This window comes from Marmota monax, unplaced genomic scaffold (genome assembly GCF_021218885.2).
Source record: "Marmota monax isolate L192 unplaced genomic scaffold, Marmota_monax_Labrador192_F-V1.1 WCK01_AAM20220418_F8-fsc00198, whole genome shotgun sequence".
NCBI lineage: Eukaryota > Metazoa > Chordata > Mammalia > Rodentia > Sciuridae > Marmota > Marmota monax.
The window spans coordinates 1,301,060-1,319,518 of record NW_026693558.1 but is presented as its reverse complement, the minus strand read 5'-3'; the positions used below and the strand labels follow the sequence as shown (position 1 = coordinate 1,319,518).

General features: G+C 39.1%; 2 long non-coding RNA genes across 2 annotated transcripts in view; one reads left to right on the top strand and one right to left on the bottom strand.

Moving 5' to 3' along the window:
* Window positions 1-18,459, bottom strand: part of LOC131424697 (uncharacterized) — a 110,268-nt gene that overhangs the window by 21,551 nt on the left and 70,258 nt on the right. The gene's annotated exons all lie outside the window — the stretch shown is intronic.
* Window positions 9,917-16,754, top strand: LOC124102400 (uncharacterized). The gene is made up of 3 exons (XR_006854864.2): window positions 9,917-10,093; window positions 15,332-15,395; window positions 16,635-16,754. It is a non-coding gene; the product is annotated as an uncharacterized LOC124102400 (long non-coding RNA).

Below are 18,459 nucleotides of genomic sequence, written 5' to 3'. Positions count from 1 at the left end.
TCATGTCCATCATGGCCTCACACTTCATAAATAAACCAAAGAGGAAAACTTTCCTCAGTCACAGCTCAGCTGGTGAGGTGTATATGGCTTTAACAGATCCAGGACACTTATCTCAAGCTGGGAGTGTAATTTCATGGTAATAATTTGCTTAAAGTGTTGCTGATTGCTTCCTATTTCTCCTCTGTTAATGACTTTTGCACCTTTCCAATGTTCCTTTTATATGCGCTGCTATGGCAATTACCCTACAGGAGGCTGTGTAGACAACACAGGGCCTTTCAATAGGCTGCTGGAATTATACTGGACACTCCCAGGATCTGAAAAGTCTCTTTCATATAGGTTCGTTTTTCCTAATTTGGAAAAAAAAAAAGTTCTTTAACTTCTGCCAATACATTGCTCTCTCACAGTTTCTGCATTTTCTGCAGGGCACACATTCATGAGACGACCGAATAAAGGTAATTTGCTGTTCATAAATTTCCCAATCACTGAGCCCTGCTTGAGGGAAGTGGTGTGAACTTCCTCCATTGGAGGCATAAATGAGTACATCTCCTTTATGCTAGAAGTCCAACATGAGTGTCTTGGAAAGTGTGTATTCTGTGTTTGTGATTTGAGTGTCGTTTGAGAGTCTTTGAATCTTCACTTTTTTTAAAAGGAACTTGTGCTAGCAGATTTTAGAAAACTATTTCTTCCCTTACTGACAATGGCTTCAACTTTGAGCAATGAAGTCGTTTTTCCCATGTTTTATGGAAAAAAAAATAGCATGTTCCTCGTGTCACCAGGGAATGCAATGCTCAAAAACCCCAGGAAGTCAGGAGCACACACAGCAAATTAGCAGTCCTGGGTTTGCCCCCACCTCTCGGCCTGTCTTCCCTTCTCTGTTTCAACGTATCTATTCTCATTTCTTCTCTGTCTTCCAGACATGGCCAGCCATCCTCTCCTTTCTCCCTCATGGATATACACTCTTCGCTCTTTGCTAGATTGCCTGCCGTTCTCACCTCACTTGAATTCTATCAGAGACATGGCAGTCCTGGGATCAGAGGGTGACAGACTGCATATGAAGAATGCTCCTCAGGTTCCTGGTCACCATTCCAGCCTGGAGGTAAGTGAGGGAGAAACTGAGCAGTGATCCAAGATACCCCATAGCATCAGCACCACCGTGATAGCCCCAATAGTCACAGTGCACTTCAGTCCCTCAATGACAAAACCAACTAAGGAAAGGGATGCCCGAAACCAGACCAGGAAATATCTGTGCAGGAGGCAAGGAACTCAGTAACATGGATTCTAATTGAATGGAAGGATAAGTACTCACTCCAAAAACAGCATTCTCAACACTACAGTGAACCATCCCAAATGAAACATAGGAAGAATTTACCAGGCTGTCTTCCCAAGATTCCTTTCTTCCTCTTTCTCCTGGTCCACTTTCTGAAAAAAAAGCTTCTCCTCAAGTCCCCATGCTTTCCTTTGTCATATCCTTCTTTTTAAGAAAGTGTCTTCAGTAGCCACGGGCCCTGGAGGAGTTGGTCATCCCATAATCACCTTCATTACATGTAGATTTCATTCATTCATTATTCCAGCAAACATACATTGGTGCCTGCTGTGTGTAATATAGTATTCTAGGTACTGAAGATATATCTATGATCCCTGTCTTCAAATAGCTAACATTGTTGAACAATAAACATAGGAAGTAAATTACGGATATATTAGAAGGCAGTGAGCTATTTAAAATACAGAATAGGGTCATTGGGCAGGGAAGCAAGTGTTATTATGCATGGGGTGGTCAGAGTAGTCTTTATCCAGGAAAACTTAAAGAGAGGGGGCTCTCTAAGCAGACATCAAGAAAACAGTACTGAGGAAGAGCTAGAGCAAGGAACTTTATGAGAAGAGCGTTTTTGGTGATTCTGGGGCAACACAGTAGCCACTGGGCAGGATCTGAGTAAGAGGAGATAGTAGAAGGCAATGAGGTCAGAAGGTGATGGGAGCTTTACAGGTTGTCATATGACCTGGGCTTTTATTCAGAGCAAAATGGAGAGCTCCCTGAAAATTTTGAACAGCTGAGTTAAATGGCCTGACTTAGAGCTTAAAAGGATCACTCTGGCTACCCTGTTGAAAATCTGTGTGCATACGTGAGTGTGTGCACACATGTATGTGTGCATGCGTGTGTGTGTGTGTGTGTGTGTGTTGGGAATGGAGAGGAATCAGGGAGAAGGGTTAAGAGGGCACTTAATCTATACAAAAGATCTTGTCATCTTCACCTGAGTGGTAGTAGTAGAGGTCCTGCAAAGGAATTAGATTCTGGATAAATTCTGAAAGCAGAGCTGGCAGAATTTCCCGATGGGTCAGTTGTGAGATGAAAAAGAAAAAAGAGTCAAGTATGACACCTAGGTTTTGGCCTAAGAAATGGTACAGATGGAATTGCCATCACCTCAGATGGGGAAGACAGTAAGTAGAGAAGTTGGAGAGTGAGATGACAAGATTAGTTTATCGTGCATTAAACTTAATAAATTTCTATCATTTCATAATGGTGGCAACATACTGCAATAATATTATTGCTATTTCACTATTTTATAGATAGTAAACGTTGTGATTTGTACTTTGTGTATAACCAGGAAAACTAAAATGCCAGAAAGATTAAAGTGCCTATGCAAAGCTGCCTGGGGTCTGCAGACAGTGATTCTATGCATTAGTCTTATCAGTACATTAAGAAAGTACACTAACTCTTCTGGAGGAAGCCCTGGGATGCTAGTAAACTTCCTCACTTGAAGAAATTGACCAGCATGTTCCGGTGGATGTGACTTCGTCACCCCTCTCCCCAATGCCAGTGTCACACGGGATTTCCTGTGCACAGAGCATATTAGAGATAATGGAAACATGCCGTGGCTCACAGTTATGGCTCTTATTGCAACTGCCAGATCCTGAGCTCAGATCAGTGAAGCAGGGGCTTTCCCACAACACTGATAGTTTCCATACCAAAAGAGCACACACATAATGCTTGAAGTAGCAGAGCAAAAAGCCTCTATGGACGGATGAAATACAGTTTATTGTGTATGTTTTAAGATAAGGAAGTGTCTGGAAGAAACAAGAAACTGGAGTGGGTGGTTTTTGTGGGACTTAGAGCAGGAAGGAGCAAAGACATTCTCTGGATGTTCTGCCTCTTCAGGGCACTGCTCTAATCTTAACTGAATTTGGGAATTAGGCCTCGGCTGGCATGGCCCAAGGGGTGAACTCACTGAAAATTCCAGTGTGTTATTCCCAGGACAATGGACAGCTAGGGTTAATTTTTTTCTCTATTCTTCTCTTTGGAATAGTGGCTCCAATAAAATAACTAATTTCTTGTTGAATAAAAGGAAACAAATGAATGTTTTGACTTTAGAAATTAAATAGATTCTCAGAGCTGCTTTAGAGAGAACAAGTGGACATGTGGCTTTAAGAAAAGACCTAATAACTTTTGGCTCAAAAAACGACAGAATTCATTTGTCTCTTATTAACAACTCCAAGGCCAGTATTTCAGGCCAGTGGCTGCTCTGATTCATGAGGTTAGTAATTAATGACAGCTCTGTCATCTTCCATGTGGGACCTCCAAAGTTACTCTAGTCTTCACAGTCCCCAGAAGAAAGGGGACAAAGAAAAAATTCAAAGACAAAGAGCTCCTCTTAAACAAATGAGGCAGAACTTGTACACTTCACTTCTGCTCACATTCCATTGCAAGAGCCAAGTCACATGACCACCCCTGCTGCAAGGGGAGCTGGATAAATGCAGTCACGACTGCAGAGCTATATGACTATGGAAGGAGAAGAGTATACATTTTTAAGGACAATTTCCTATTACGCTCCCAGTGGTGTCCTTTATTATACAGGGGACTGAGGAATAAACACTAAACTGAAAGGAGGGGAAGACACTTTATCTGAAGAAATCACTGTTTTGTAAATAGGCTTTAGACACTATTCCAATCCCAAGTGCAATATAGGTAAGATTGTATAAAAAGCAGACATTCGCTGAAATTCTCTGAAGGGGGATTTCAGGTTATTAGGGAATTTAAGAATTCGACCTTAGGACATCTAATTCAAATACCCCACTTTAGATCCTAGGATCCTAATTTTGTTTGCACTTTTTACCAGTGTCCAGGTGTATTGCTTGGGTAAGTGAAATAATTTAGATATATCTAGAAAAACTAAACACCCTTCCCCCCCACCCACCCCCACACTAAACAAACACCAGAAAATACAACTTCTAACATCTTTCTTGAAAACCTGCTCTATGTACTACTGAAACATACTAGACACTGGCCCATGTATGGTGCATTATAGAATCACTTATTTTTATTCTGAGAACGAGCTGGGAGTATAGCCAGCTTTGCATTGCTGTGACCAAAATACCCGACACCAACAATTTAAAGGAGGAAAAGTTTATTTTGGCTCACAGTTTCAAATGTTTCAGCTCATGGTTGATCGAGCTAGCTCCATTGCTCTGTTGCTGAGAGAGAACATTATAGTAGAAGGGTGTGGTGAAGTAAGCTGCTCAACTCATGGCAGAGAGAGAGAGAGAGAGAGAGAGAGAGAGAGATAAACCCTTTCTAGGGCACATCCCCCTAGTATATCCTCCCAAGATTCCATCCAGCCATCAGTGGATTAACCCCTGTTGAGGTCAGAGGCCTCATGTTCCGGTTGCCTCCCTAAATCCCCACCTACGTAAACATGAGACTTGGGGGACATTACAAATCCAAACCATAGCTCTAACATCAATCTATATGATAGTATTTTATTTTCTCTGAGTTGAAAAAACATTGTTTTTTTTTTAGCTATATATGACAGTAGAATATATTTTGACATCATATATACATGGAGTATAACTGTTCTAATTAGGATCCCATTCTTGTGGTTGTACATGATGTGGAGTTTCACTGGTCATGTATGAACTTCCCATATGAACATGGGAAAGTTAGGTCTGATTCATTTTACTGTCTTTCTTATTCCCATCCCCTTCCTTTCCCTTCATTCCCCTTTGTCTAATCCAATGAACTTCTATTCTTCAATCCTCAGCTCTTTATTGTATGTTAGCATCCACATATCAGAAAGAACATTCAGCATTTGTTTTGGGGGGGATTGGCTTATTTCACTTAGCATGATAGTCTCCAGTTCCATCCATTTACCAACAAATGCCATAATTTCATTCTTCTTTATGGCCGAGATAGTATTCCATTTTGTATATACACCACATTTTTTGTATCCTTTCGTCTGTTGAAGGGCACCTAGGTTGGTTCCATAGTTTGGCTATTATGAATTGAGTTGTTATAAACATTGATGTGGCTGTGTCAGTGTAGTATGCTGATTTTCAGTCCTTTGGATATATGCCTAGGAATGTGATAACTGGGTCAAATGGTGATTCCATTCCATATGTTTTAAGGCATCTCCACATTGCTTTCCATAGTGGTTGCACCAATGAATTTTTTTTTAACTAAAGATAAATCAAATTTTTCATTATGGAAACTTAGACCAGTGATTACCTGCTTTCTGAACCCATTTGAAATCCAGGCAATGACTGTGGAATTTAATGGGACCTGGTAGAGCATGTAAGTTAAGTGTTCATTTTGGAGTCAGTGATTGGCCTAATGACTCAATGACTAAAGGAACCACTAGCTGTGTCACTCAAATTTCACAGGCTTCAGTTTCACTGCAAATGAGAGTCATGAAGTCTCTCTTACAGTGTTATCCTAAGTATGATAGGTCATAATACATGATAATCATGGCATATGAAATTCATGGCATAGCACTTGGGACACAGTAGTATATAAGATGATTGATATTTTTTACATTATAAGTAATATTAATGTTGAATTGGGAGAGCAATAGGCAACAATAAAAAATCTCCTGGTCCCAAAATTCTTGTCCTTCTGTGGGTAGACAATTATCTAGAAATGTAACTCAATCACACACACACTGCACACCACCACCACCTCTACCCCCAAACTGCTTAATTACTTTGGGCTTTTGATATAGATTCTGAAGCCAGACTGCCTGGGTTCAGATTTTGTCTCTAACAATATCTCTACAAACCAGGGAAATTTATTAACTGCACTATGCATACTCCTCATCTGTAGAATAAGGATAATAATAGTACCTTTCTCATACATGACTTGAGAATTAAATGAATCAACGTATGTACAGTACTGAAATAGATCCTATTATACAGCGAATCCTTGGTAAATATTAAATATTCTATGCCAATTGTTAGCTCCATATTACACATCAAGTATGCTACATAGAAATACTTTGTTCTTTGAAGTTTCCCATAATTCAAATCATATACATCAATAAAAGATACACTTAACATATAAATTATTATCCTTACAATGAATGCACATTTCTATGTTTTAAGCAAACAAACAAACAAAAAGAAAAAAAAACAGTATGGGGAAAATTTCAAATATGCCTACATGCAAAAGCATATTTCAGGATATCCCCTCAGAAAATATCAAAATCTGTGAATGTTCAAATATCTCATATAAAATGGCATAGTACTTGCATGTAATATATGTACATTCTCCTTTCTACTTTCAATCAGTTCTAGATTGAAAGACAATCAATCAATCAGATGATGCCTAATACAATGTAAATGCTATGTATTTACTACACTATATCATTTAGTGAATAATAACAAGAAAAAAAAAGCCTGTTCATGTTCAGTATAGATGCAATTTTTAAAGTATTTTTCCATCCTCAATTGGTTGAATTTATTTATGTGCAACTTATGGATGGGGAGTTCTGACCAACAAGATTATGAACTTTTAAGGTAATAAATGTAATAATGCATACGGCCAATTCCCTTTCCCTCTACTGTTTAACATTTGAACTCTATTAATTCCTTATTTCTGAACAAGTTTGCTCCTTATTGCATAAGCATGTTGGAAACATTGGAAGCAGCCATTTAATTTTACTTTCAACATTATTTCTTGATGCTGAAATATTAATTATTTTTGAGGATCATCTCTTTTTTAGCAATGATATTCAATAATGGTACTAGAGTTTCTTCATGAGGGGTGCCATGAAACTCTGTTAAAAATCTCTCTTACATTATTTGATTTTTTTTAAATGTGGTCAAATATACATAGCATAAAATTTACCATCTTTACCTTTTTGAAGTTTTAAATATATTCACCCTAGTTGTGCAACTAGTCTCCAGAAAACTTTTCATCTTGCAAAACTGAAACCCTATAGCCATTAAACAACAACTTCCCTTTCCTCTCACCCCCAGACCCAGCAGGCATTATTCTGTTCTATCTCTGTTGACTACTCTAGGTACCTCATGTAAATGTAATCATACACTGTCCTTTTTTGACTAGTGTATTTCACTTAGTATGATATGCTAAAGGTTCATCCATATTGCAGCATGTGATAGGATCTCCTTCCTTCTTAAAAATGAATAGTACTCCATTGTATGTCTGTATCATGTTTTGTTTATCCATTTATCTGTCCATGGACAATTACTATTGTAAATAATTATGCTATGAACATAGGATACAAATATCTCTTAGAGACCCTGCTTTCATTTCTTTTGAGTATTGCTTGGTTTAGAGGTAATTTATCCCTGCACAACTCATGTTGAGGCTCGGTACTCAATGTAATTGTAATGGTTACTTGGAAATGTCAACTTGATTGGATTAAGAGATCCCCATGATTGAGGTTTCTGGGTGTGTCAATGAAGGTGCATCTAGGAATGACTGGCATGTGGGATATCTTACTGAAGTGGAGACCCTCCCCAAGCATGGACAGCACCATCCAACAGGTTGGAGGATTGGATGGAATAAAAGTAGAAAGAACAAGGAAGTAGCAGCAGATTCAAGCTCCATTCTTCTTGATTAATTGCTACTGCGATCACCTGAGGACATCACTCTTACTGTCTTACTCTTCCAAAGCAGACTCTGCCAGTGATTCTCCAGGAGTTTCCAGAAGCCTTCAGTCTCAGACTGTTTTAGCATCATTAATCTCTCTTGGTTTGAGGCTTCAGCATCCTGGACTACACAGCTACTTGTTCTTCCACCTCTCCAGCCTGCAGATAGCCATTGTGGACTATGCAGCTTCTGGTTGAGTAAAATAATCTAATAAATCCCCTTTTTATAGTCATACCTCCTATTGGTTTTGTTCCTGTAGAGAACCCTGACTAATGCAGGAATGGTGTTGAAAAGAGGTGGGTACTTTAAGAGCCCTTTGGGGTCCTGGTCATGGGGGAAGACCCGAAATGAATGGCTTCATATCTTTCTTGAAGAAATTGACTTTTTCTTTTGGTGGTGGTGGGGTACTGGGTATTGAATTCAGGGGTACTCAACCACTGAGCCACATCCCTAGCCCTATTTTGTGTTTTATTTAGAAACAGGGTCTCACTGAGTTGCTTAGCACCTCTTCATTGTTGAGGCTGGCTTTGAACTCATGATCCTCCTGTCTCAGCCTCTCAAGCCACTGTGATTACAGGCATGTTTTACTAACCAGGTCAGCTCCTATGTCCCTTCTCTTTTGCACATGCCTACCTACCTTTATGTTATAAAGTGTTCCCTCATTAGAACTGAGAAAATGATAGCACCATGCCCTTGGTCTTCCAGAACCATAGACCAAAGTAAGCCTCTTTCCTTTATATATTAAGCAGTCTCTGTTATTCTGTTAGAGCAACAGAAAATGTTAAGGACCTACGCAGAAGTAGAATTGCTGGATTATATGGTAATTCTATTTTTAATTTTTTGAGAAATTACCATACTGTTTTCCTTAGCCATTGCACATTTTATGTGTTCCTACATGAAGTACATGAAGGTTCCAATTTCCACATCCTTACCAACTCCTATTTTTTATTTATTTTTTATTTTTTGTGGTAGTAGGGATTGAACCCAGAGGTAGTCTACATTTCCAGCCATTTTAATTTTTTTATTTTGAGACAGGGTCTCTCTCTAAGTTGCCCAGGCTGGCCTCAAACTTGTTATTCTTCTGTCTCAGCCTCTCAAGTATGCCCAGCAGACCTTAAATTTGAGGTCATCTAATTTATTTTTTTTCTCTCAATGCTATGCTTATATTTTCAGATTCATATATAAATTTATATTTTATGCATGGGGTTGGAACGAGAATCATTAAAAACTTAAAATTAGAAGTTTGTAACCTCACTTTCTTACTTTATGTTTTAATGATCCAGCAAATTTCATCTGATCTCAAACTCTTAAACTTAACAGTGCTAGAAGACTACTGCAAAATGTTCTCCTGTAACCAGTGAAATGTTCAGTTTGTAACTGAAGGGGCTGAGCTCAGTATAATCTTTGGATTTACCATGTTTGTAACTGAAAAGTAGATTATGACAGTGAAGTTTCCTCACTCATTTTGACCAACTATGTCTGATGACCAAAGGAAAAAATATTTCACTTTCCATTTCTGAAGCAGGATCACACGTTAGGCATTTTTCATGTATTCTCTCACTTGTAAGGATATATTGCTATGCTCATTTCCTGGATGAGGAAACTGGTTCAAAAAATTAGTTGTTTTCTTATGTTCATATGTTCACTGGTCAGTTTCTATTACTATAAAAAAAACTCTTTAGATAAATTAACTTAAAAATAGAAAAGATTCAGTTTGGCTCACGTGTTTTGAAGTTTCAGTTCATGGTCCATTGGCCCATAGCTTTTTTTGTTTTTCCTATTGTTTGGGGGCCTATGCTGAGGCAGCACAACATGGTGGGAGGGATGGTAGAGGAAACTGCTCACCTGATGGTGGACAGGAAGAGACTGGTTGCCAATATCTATTTCCAGAACCTGCCTCTGGTGACCTAACTTCCTCCCACTAGGCCCCACCTAGCTCCAGAGGCCTTTGGGGAACATTGATCCAAGCCATAGTAATATGCAAATGGTGCAGAAGTGAGCTAAATTCAAATATGTATGGTCCCCAGCTTGTGCCTCCCGTTCTTGCCCTGGCACATCAGACCTTTGAGCAGAAAGACTGAGGAGCCCTTTGGGAGCATGGAGATACAAGTGAGGGTGATCACATTTCCTGAAGCCATCACTACCTCTTCATAGACCATCTGGGAATCCAGACCCTTGACTTCAAACATTCCCAAGGAGACCTGCAAAACAGTGAGTAAATAAACAGAGCCAACGCTGCTGCAGCAGGAACACCACCATGGCTACTAGGCATAAAATTGGAGCCCCTGGTTTGTTTACTCTACAGCCTGTGCATGGAAGCCAGAAGGCACTGAGATGCCAGGATGGTGCTCTCAAAAGTGCCTGCATCTCAGTCCTACCTGCTGTCACACGTGGAACAGGAAGCCTGTGTGTGGGGTGGGGGCGGGGGGCCTGTGAATAACCACCAAGAAAAGCAGCTCCCTGAAGGCAGATCAGCATACTGGGGTCAGGATGCACCACACAGACACGAGATGTCTTCACGCACGCGTGTGTGTGCATTTTAAGTACCTATTAAGATCTGTCAAACTTGATCAAGTGTCTTTAATTAAGTGTCTGGGCCAGTCTGTATGCACACATAATGCAACTATTCATTTCTACCCACTTGTAACTTGATAAACCTTCACTATGGAATTTCATGCGAACTTATTTATTGAAGCAAGTAAATAAAACACATGGTGAAAGAATTTTTTTTTTTAATTTTGTCCACTCCTAATTTTCCAGGAAACATTTTTTTCCTACTTTTTTACACATGAAACTTCATCTGTTCATGCAGTCAAATTAGAATTTAGAAAGTAGAGGTGGGCAAATGATCACTTAATTGTCAAGTATCCCTTGTGAAGTTTTTGTTTCAAATGCTTGGGCTAGCATTGGATACAAGGCATTGTGTCTAGCATTACTACTCTTAATTTTTAATCCCATGTGTATTTCAAGGGGAATTTAATCCATCTGGTTCTGATTCACTTACTCTTAACTCATCAAAGTGCTACAGTGTAATTGATGTTTGATGTCCAAAATGCCTGTTGGGGTTTTTAAGACTTTATGAAGATTCCTCCCCCGCTCCCTAGCCAGACTGTTTATCCTCTCTACAGCACCAAACACAATCAAGAAGTTATATTTTATTTACCTGACATAGTTTCAAATAACCAGTAACGTGTACTTGAGCAAATGTCAAAGCTCCAGCCTGATGCAGTCATGATTTTGAAAGCAAAGCCCTTGGTAGCAGATTGCTGGAGGCTGCGTGTGCTCAGCAGTGTCTGGCTGCCCATGAGTGGAGGCCACACACTCCAGACTATCCCCTGGCATGGGGTCTGCACCCACACTGCTGTCCCAGGCACCAGAAGCTGTGATCTGAAACCTCCTTCATCTAGCACTGCGCGCACATGGCGCCACAACCTCTCCCCCACCCATGGCACACACAGAATAAATGGGCCCCCAGACAAAGCTTTCTCATCATGTGTGTCCTCTGTGACTTCAAAACAAGTTCTTAACTCAGTCAAGCCCTGCTGGATCAGGCAGACGACCGTCTCAGCTGCTCAGCTTGTTCCAAATTCTGCAAGAAGAACATCCTGCCATTGTCTTAGGCCATGGCACTTTTTCAAAGAATGACCACAAAACGCTTAACTATCTCTTGTGACAAAAAGAAAACTCAAATAATAATAATAACAACAACAACAACAATAGAAGAGAGATCAGTAGACTAAAGCAAGCAGATGGGGGGAGGGAGGAAAGAAAGAGGAGAGGGAAAGGGAAGGTATTGGGAAATGAGACAGATCAAATTATGTAACGTATATGTACAAATATGGCATAATGAATTGCACTACTGTGTATAATTATGATGCACCAATTTTAAAAAATGAAAGGAAAACTCACTCTACCATTTCAAAAAAAGAAGTTGCAGAATTTTAGTACCAAGAGTGGTCTTTAAGATCATGTGATCTTTAAAATGTTCATTATCCAGGCATCTGCAATATTAAACTGTTCATTTTTATTTCTGAGTTTGTTCTTTGTTTTAAATGTTTGGCAACATGTGGTCATGGCCTTAGTTGGCTTCTCTACTCATTAGTCACTTAATAAACGTTTACTGACCACCTACATTGTGTCAAACACTGCAAGGCCCTGAGGGTTTTGGTGGGGAAACAGCCTGGCAAGAGCTTCTCATGCAGCCTGGCAAGAGCTTCTCATGCAGTCTCCGCCCAGTGAGCGCTGACAGCCCAGAGACCTTGGTCCTGCTGATGCTGGGCCTTTCTGAACCAATATCTTGACACATACATGGGACCAATGCAGACAGAGGTAAAGAATTGCCTGCTCATCCATCACAAGAAAAAGTCTAAATTCTAAGTCATTCTTTACTTCCAATATTAAAGATCAAATGCACGACCATTTATATGAACTCTTGTACTCCAAATTTCACTGTGCAATGTTACATCATAACCCTCAACAGGTTGAAGATTTTACTGGCGCTCCTAGTTCTGAATGTAAAGAAGAAATTCTTAGAAGTGAGGAGGTTACTGCGCCAACTTTTCCCATGTGATAACTAGTAATACTTCAATGAATTTAAAGAAATTGAAAGTCTCTCCTTTTGAACTGACTTTTGCTAGTGTTTCCATCTCCCTTAACAAGCATGTTTTAGATCATAAAGGGAAAGTTTTCAGGCTGTGGAATCATCTTCTATTGACATCACCTGAATTTTTAGGACCTCAAATAGGAGTCATACTGGGAAAAGAATGAGCCGAGCCCAAATCAGGAAGTCTGGGGCTTACCCTGCCAGGACATAGGCTCCCTAATGGGTGCAACAGAGGGCACTGCCTGCCTTTCCTTCTCCACTGAATTTAAGCAGATGCAGTTAGGCACAGTTCGAGGGAGTGTGTGGAAATATAAGTATTTGTGTTGGTGTGTGGTTGTCAGGCCTAAGTCAGGCAGTAATTTCTATGGGAGCACAAGATAGGCACTAAATTTTGCACTCCCCCTCCAAATGGTACACAAACCTCTTAATCTGTCTTCCTGCAGGAGGGCTTCCCTGGCACTGCCCGGTCTGAATTGGGGGCCAGCCTTTCCCTGGAGCCCCTTCCCGTGAATTACAGTCTGTGGCATGGGGGCTGAATAGAAAACAGTCTCCTGAAATTCAACTGGAAGGTCTGACCGGAATTCAGCCTAATGTGGAGAATGGCAGGAAGGCTTCTATTATTCTGCTTCATTCTATCTGCTGTGAGGCAGTGCGGCGCCTGGAGTCTGACTGAGCTTAACTCATTTCCCTGGATTTCCGAGTCACAGCCACAATGCCTGCTAAAGCCAAATATCTCACTCCTGAGACTCACTACACTTCCTGATATAGGATGCACTTGCTTGTCTCCTGTTGACCTTAAACACTAATAAAGGAATCATAATATGACCTAGACGAGACCCAGGAGCCAATCAGAATGCAAATGATTGATGGGAGTGCTTTCAGCTCTCTACTGTTTGCCCTGACATTTTGGTGTAGTTCTTTTATTATGATTGTGTGGGTAAGAGACCTAAAAATACATGACAGCCATCACTCTCCACAGGGTAGAAGGTTAATCCTAAGGTGTGGCAAAAAGAAACTCTTTGTTAGAGTCACACGCACATACTGTAGCTTTCGCTCTCCCTTCTGTCTTGCTGAAGGAGTGACAATGGTGCATTGGAAACAGTTCTCAAATGGGAACCGTCTCTGATTCTGGGAATGGGAGTGAGGGGAGCAGTTTCTCTCATTTGCATGGCTGACTACTTGATCTGCTCTGCTTCCCTCGCTCAAATGTTATCCAGTGATTGGTGTTTCATCAGGAAGGTCATGAATTCAGTCTTCTCCTTTTTTTCTTTTGTTTCTTAGAAAATATGATAAACATTTGATCTGCTACATGATGTGGATCTACGATTTAAATACCTTCTCAAATTATGACAAAAGACTGGGGAGACTGGAGTCATCTCTTATGTTGGCTTGTTGTCACATTTCAAGTGTCCTTAAGCTCAAATTTCTCTGTTTTGGGAAAGGCATTTATTTTTATTTCCACTATGTCTTTTCCTATCTATTTAATACATTTAGATTCAGATAGTCATTTTTTATCAAGCTGGACAGAGTGGTAGGCTGCCCAAATATTAGTTGCCCTTTTGTTTTTGGAAAGTGTCCATTAAGTAGACAACACACAAGTAGTGTTTGTGTAACCCACCCTGGAAGGTTGAGTCTGCCATCCTTGGTGAGCAATGGCCTAAGGTGACCAGGAATGGTCATCCTCCATGAGCTAAGGTAACTGAGGTCAGATTCCTCTATCCACTCCATCTGTGTTCTGGTCAGATGGCAGCTCCCAGCAGGTGAGAGATATGCCACAAACATCCCTGGCTTCTTCTGTTAGCTTGTCATGATTCCACAACCTATTGAGTCCTTCCTTTTCCTATTTATAAATATATCCTCTAACATATTTTGGAGTAACAAGTTTCCAATCTTAATATATATTATTGTGCAAGTTTTTCTACTTTTCTTCTTATCATAATCACTTTTCATTTTAAGATGTACAACTATATTCAATAATTTTATGAATATGCTATTCTAAAAGTTTCTGAGATCTTTTATATGTGTGTGCGTGTGTGTGTGTGTGTGTGTGTGTGTGTGTGAGAGAGAGAGAGAGAGAGAGAGAGAGAGAGAAGTTTCTGATATATATCACATATATTTTTCTTTAATACTTCCATTTCCTTTTTTTTCCTTTGAACACTGGTGTGATTAACCACTGAGCCATATTCCCAGCCCCTTTTTTAAAAATTTACATTTTAAGACAGGATCTTGTTAAGTTGCTTAGGGCCTCGCTGAGGCTGGCTTTGAACTTGCAGTCCTCCTGCCATAGCCTCCCAAACTTTGCTGGAAGTACATGCATGTACCATCCCGCCCAGCTAATATTTTCAAGTCTATGATGGAAAATTGTATCATTTCTTTTCAGTCTATTTTATTAGATTCAGATTTAACTAACATTTTTAATTACACTATTAGCTGGGTACTGCGTTGTAGTCTTTCTTACATCATCAATGTACTTAACATTTATTGAGTTTACAACATGCCAGAAATTGCTTAAATGCTTTTTGTCAATTTTCTAATTTAATTATTACAATCATTCTACATAGAGATTTACCTTGATCCTTACTATACAGATGACAAGGCTAAGGTGAAGAGAATTTAAGTGTCTTGTTTAAGGTCAAAGATCAGGAACCAAGATTCACATCCAGATGCTTACTGATACAAGCATCCTCTATCCCTTTTAACTGTTTGTATAAATCCAAAGAAAACTAGTTTTAATTCTAGTAGGTGCTTGCCTCATCTAATTAATTCTTAGAACTGTTTATTTCAAACGTGTAATTCATATAAATTTTGTAAAGTAAATTTCTGAATTATTCTTCTACCTATTGTAGATTGATACTGACAGAGAGAAGCTAACCCAATGCAGTATCTGAGAAGAATGCAGAGTCATTATAGGTGAGCAAACATACTCTCCAAGACAAACATATTTTAATTCTCATCAGCAAGAAAGTTAGAAATGATTAATACACAGCTATGGTTTGTACCTCTGGAGCTTATTTTAATTGATTTGCTGTGTTTGGTTACTCAGTTTGGTTGTGAAAATGTTAACAAATATTAGTGGTCATCTAGAAAAAGAAAATTCTCCATTATGTTCTGGAGCAAGAAATAAAAGTCTTTTAAAGTCATTTAAATATGTGCATGCTCAAAGAGCTATTCTTTCACTTCCCTTTAAATTCATGCCCATTTTCTTAATCCTTACTTCCAAAGACTTATTTTCCATCTTCTTAATCACCTTTGAAGACCCTCCAAGTTCTGTTTCTCTCAAGTTATGAAGACCAAAAACAGTCACAATTTACCAACACTCAGTAAAACAGGGAAGCTGTGTGAAGGTCTTTACACTCTCTTCTTGTATTCTAAAATTTCTCATATTATGTTTTCAATCAAACACCACATTATAACACATTGCTTCTGCTTATTTACCACAAAAACAATCTCCAGTTTTTGGTTATTGGTACTTTTAGTTATTGTTTTGTTTGCACTTCCAAATTAAAATTTACAAATGCGTGATTTAGTTTTCATCTTGAGTAAACTACCTGACTTTTCCACTTAATTTCAAGCCTAGGGAGGTTTTGTTTTGATGTGCCACTCAATTTAGAGGCATCTGCATACTTGGTGTTTGCTCTGCTACCCTATTTACAACTTTCACCTTAGCCGGGTATGGTAGTGCATGCCTGTAATCCATCAGTTTAGGAGGCTGAGGCAAGAGAATCATGACTTCAAAGTCAGCCTCAGCAACTTAGCGAGACCCTGTCTCTAAAAGTACCAAAAAAAAAAAAAAAAAAAAAAAGGCTGGGGATGTGGCTCAGTGGTTAAGTGTCCCTGGGTTTAATCCCTGGTACCAAAAAATAAAATAAAATAAAAATAAAATAAATAAATAAAACTTCCACTTTAAACATAATCTCAGCATCATACCTATAGAATAAAACATTTCCACAGGATGCCACAGCAACACAGTATTCCCCTCTGAATTCATAGCCTAGTATACTTTTGTACTGTACTAACTCTAAATTCTTAGTCCAATCTTCAAATGCAGCTGAACAGATTTCCAAGTGGAAATAATATCATTTGTAAAGCAAAGCACCACTTGTTATTAAAATTAAGAAGCTCCTAACATAAATTTGATGTCATTTGTAGATGAGAAAACTGGGCTTGATGAAGTTGGTTTCTTCAATGATGCAACCAGCCCTGCTTCAATTCCTCTCTGGAGGGAGGAAGACTCAAAATTTCAGAAACACACAACTCCATTCCCATAGGGTAAGTGTACAGGGGAAGAGAGAGAGTGAACTGTGGCTTCCTGCAGGGCTGCTTTCTGCTGTAGCATCAGCAACACTTACCCTTGAATCTCCAAGAGCTTGTCTTCTTCCAACAGGCTGACTCAGATGAGTCTAGCCTTGTTTATCTATTTTTAAAAGTACACATCAGGAAGAATGCCATAATGTCTCTTATAAAAATGTCACCAAAATGCTTCTTGGTGATTTCTCAGCAAGTATTTAATGGCCAGATTTAATTTTTCACTGTCATTTTACCAGATTGTTATTGAAGCTAAATATTTAGCCACTATTGCATGCATTGATAATTAACAATCAACAAACTGACTAATGAATTATATTGATGAACTATTAAACCATGATATAGTATAATAATAACACAGTCTGACTGGAAAAATTACTTTAAGGAAAACATCTCTTATGGGTTTTTAACCATTCACACATAATGAAATAAAATATGTGTGTTTGATTTTCCAATTATGTTACCGAAGCCAAAATAGGATCTTGTCAGTTTTAGATTTGGCAAATGCTTGGTTTCTGATGCATTTGTTTCAGACTGTGGTTGTTGGATGAAAAGAGTACAATTTTTTGCAGGTAGCAAGGGGTATAACTAATTTTCATTATTCTCAAAGTTCAATCACAGGAAAAAGAGTTCTATATTTCTCCAGAAAAATCTAAGATGCTTGATTGTAAAGAAGCCTCTGAGATTATCTATGTCAGTATGCTCTAAGGAGCCTGAAGAATTCTTCAGGGACACCTAAGGACCTGGGCAGGGGAAGAGTCCCAGCAGGTTGGATGGAGGAGGAGGGAGATGGTTTGTGCTGCCCTGAGACATTCAACTCTGAGTTGAGCGGCTTCACCTTAAACCATTTTACTATTTGCACTTCATGCAAGGCTTCATTTGAAGAAAGACCCATGCATTATCAATAATGCTTATAATATCACTAATAAAAAAAGGACTTAAAATCATATGCCAAAATTTGTAAGCAAGGTAACTGAGTTTCAGAAAGAATAAACACTTTATTCAAGGTGAGACAGTGAGTAAAAATTTGGTTGAATTCACTGGGTGCCTTGGCACACACTTGTAATCCCAGTGACTCCGGAGGCAGAGGCAGGAGGATTTCGAGTTCAAAGACAGCCTCAGCAATTTATAGAGGCCCTAGGCAACTCAGTGAGACCCTCTCTCTAAACAGACATAAACAAAATACAAAAAAAGGTTGGGGGTATGGTTCAGTGGGTAAGTGCCCCCTGGGTTCAATCACTGGTACCCCCCCAAAGAGGGATTTTTTTTGGTTGAATTAATGATTCCCCCCCCATCAAAAGGCTATAATCAACTTAATATTTATCAAAGTCCTACTAAGGGTACGGTATTGTGCTAGTCCTCTGAGGAATAAATAAAATAAGTCCTAGCCCTAGGATAGAAGCCTAATATAACTTCTAAAGGAGAGAAAAAACAGAAGTGGGAAAAAGAACTACTGAAGATCATCCTATCTGACCTACTTGTTTTAGAATTTAGCAGTTTTCTTAAAGTCACCCTTCAAGTAAATGGCAGAATCAGAACATGCATCTGAACCTTCTTACTCCAAACATAATGCCCTCGTTGCTACATCAGTATACCAGATTGATTCATGAACACCTAATCTCTACGATGATCTTTCACTTGAAAAAAAATCTAATTGCATACTTGCATA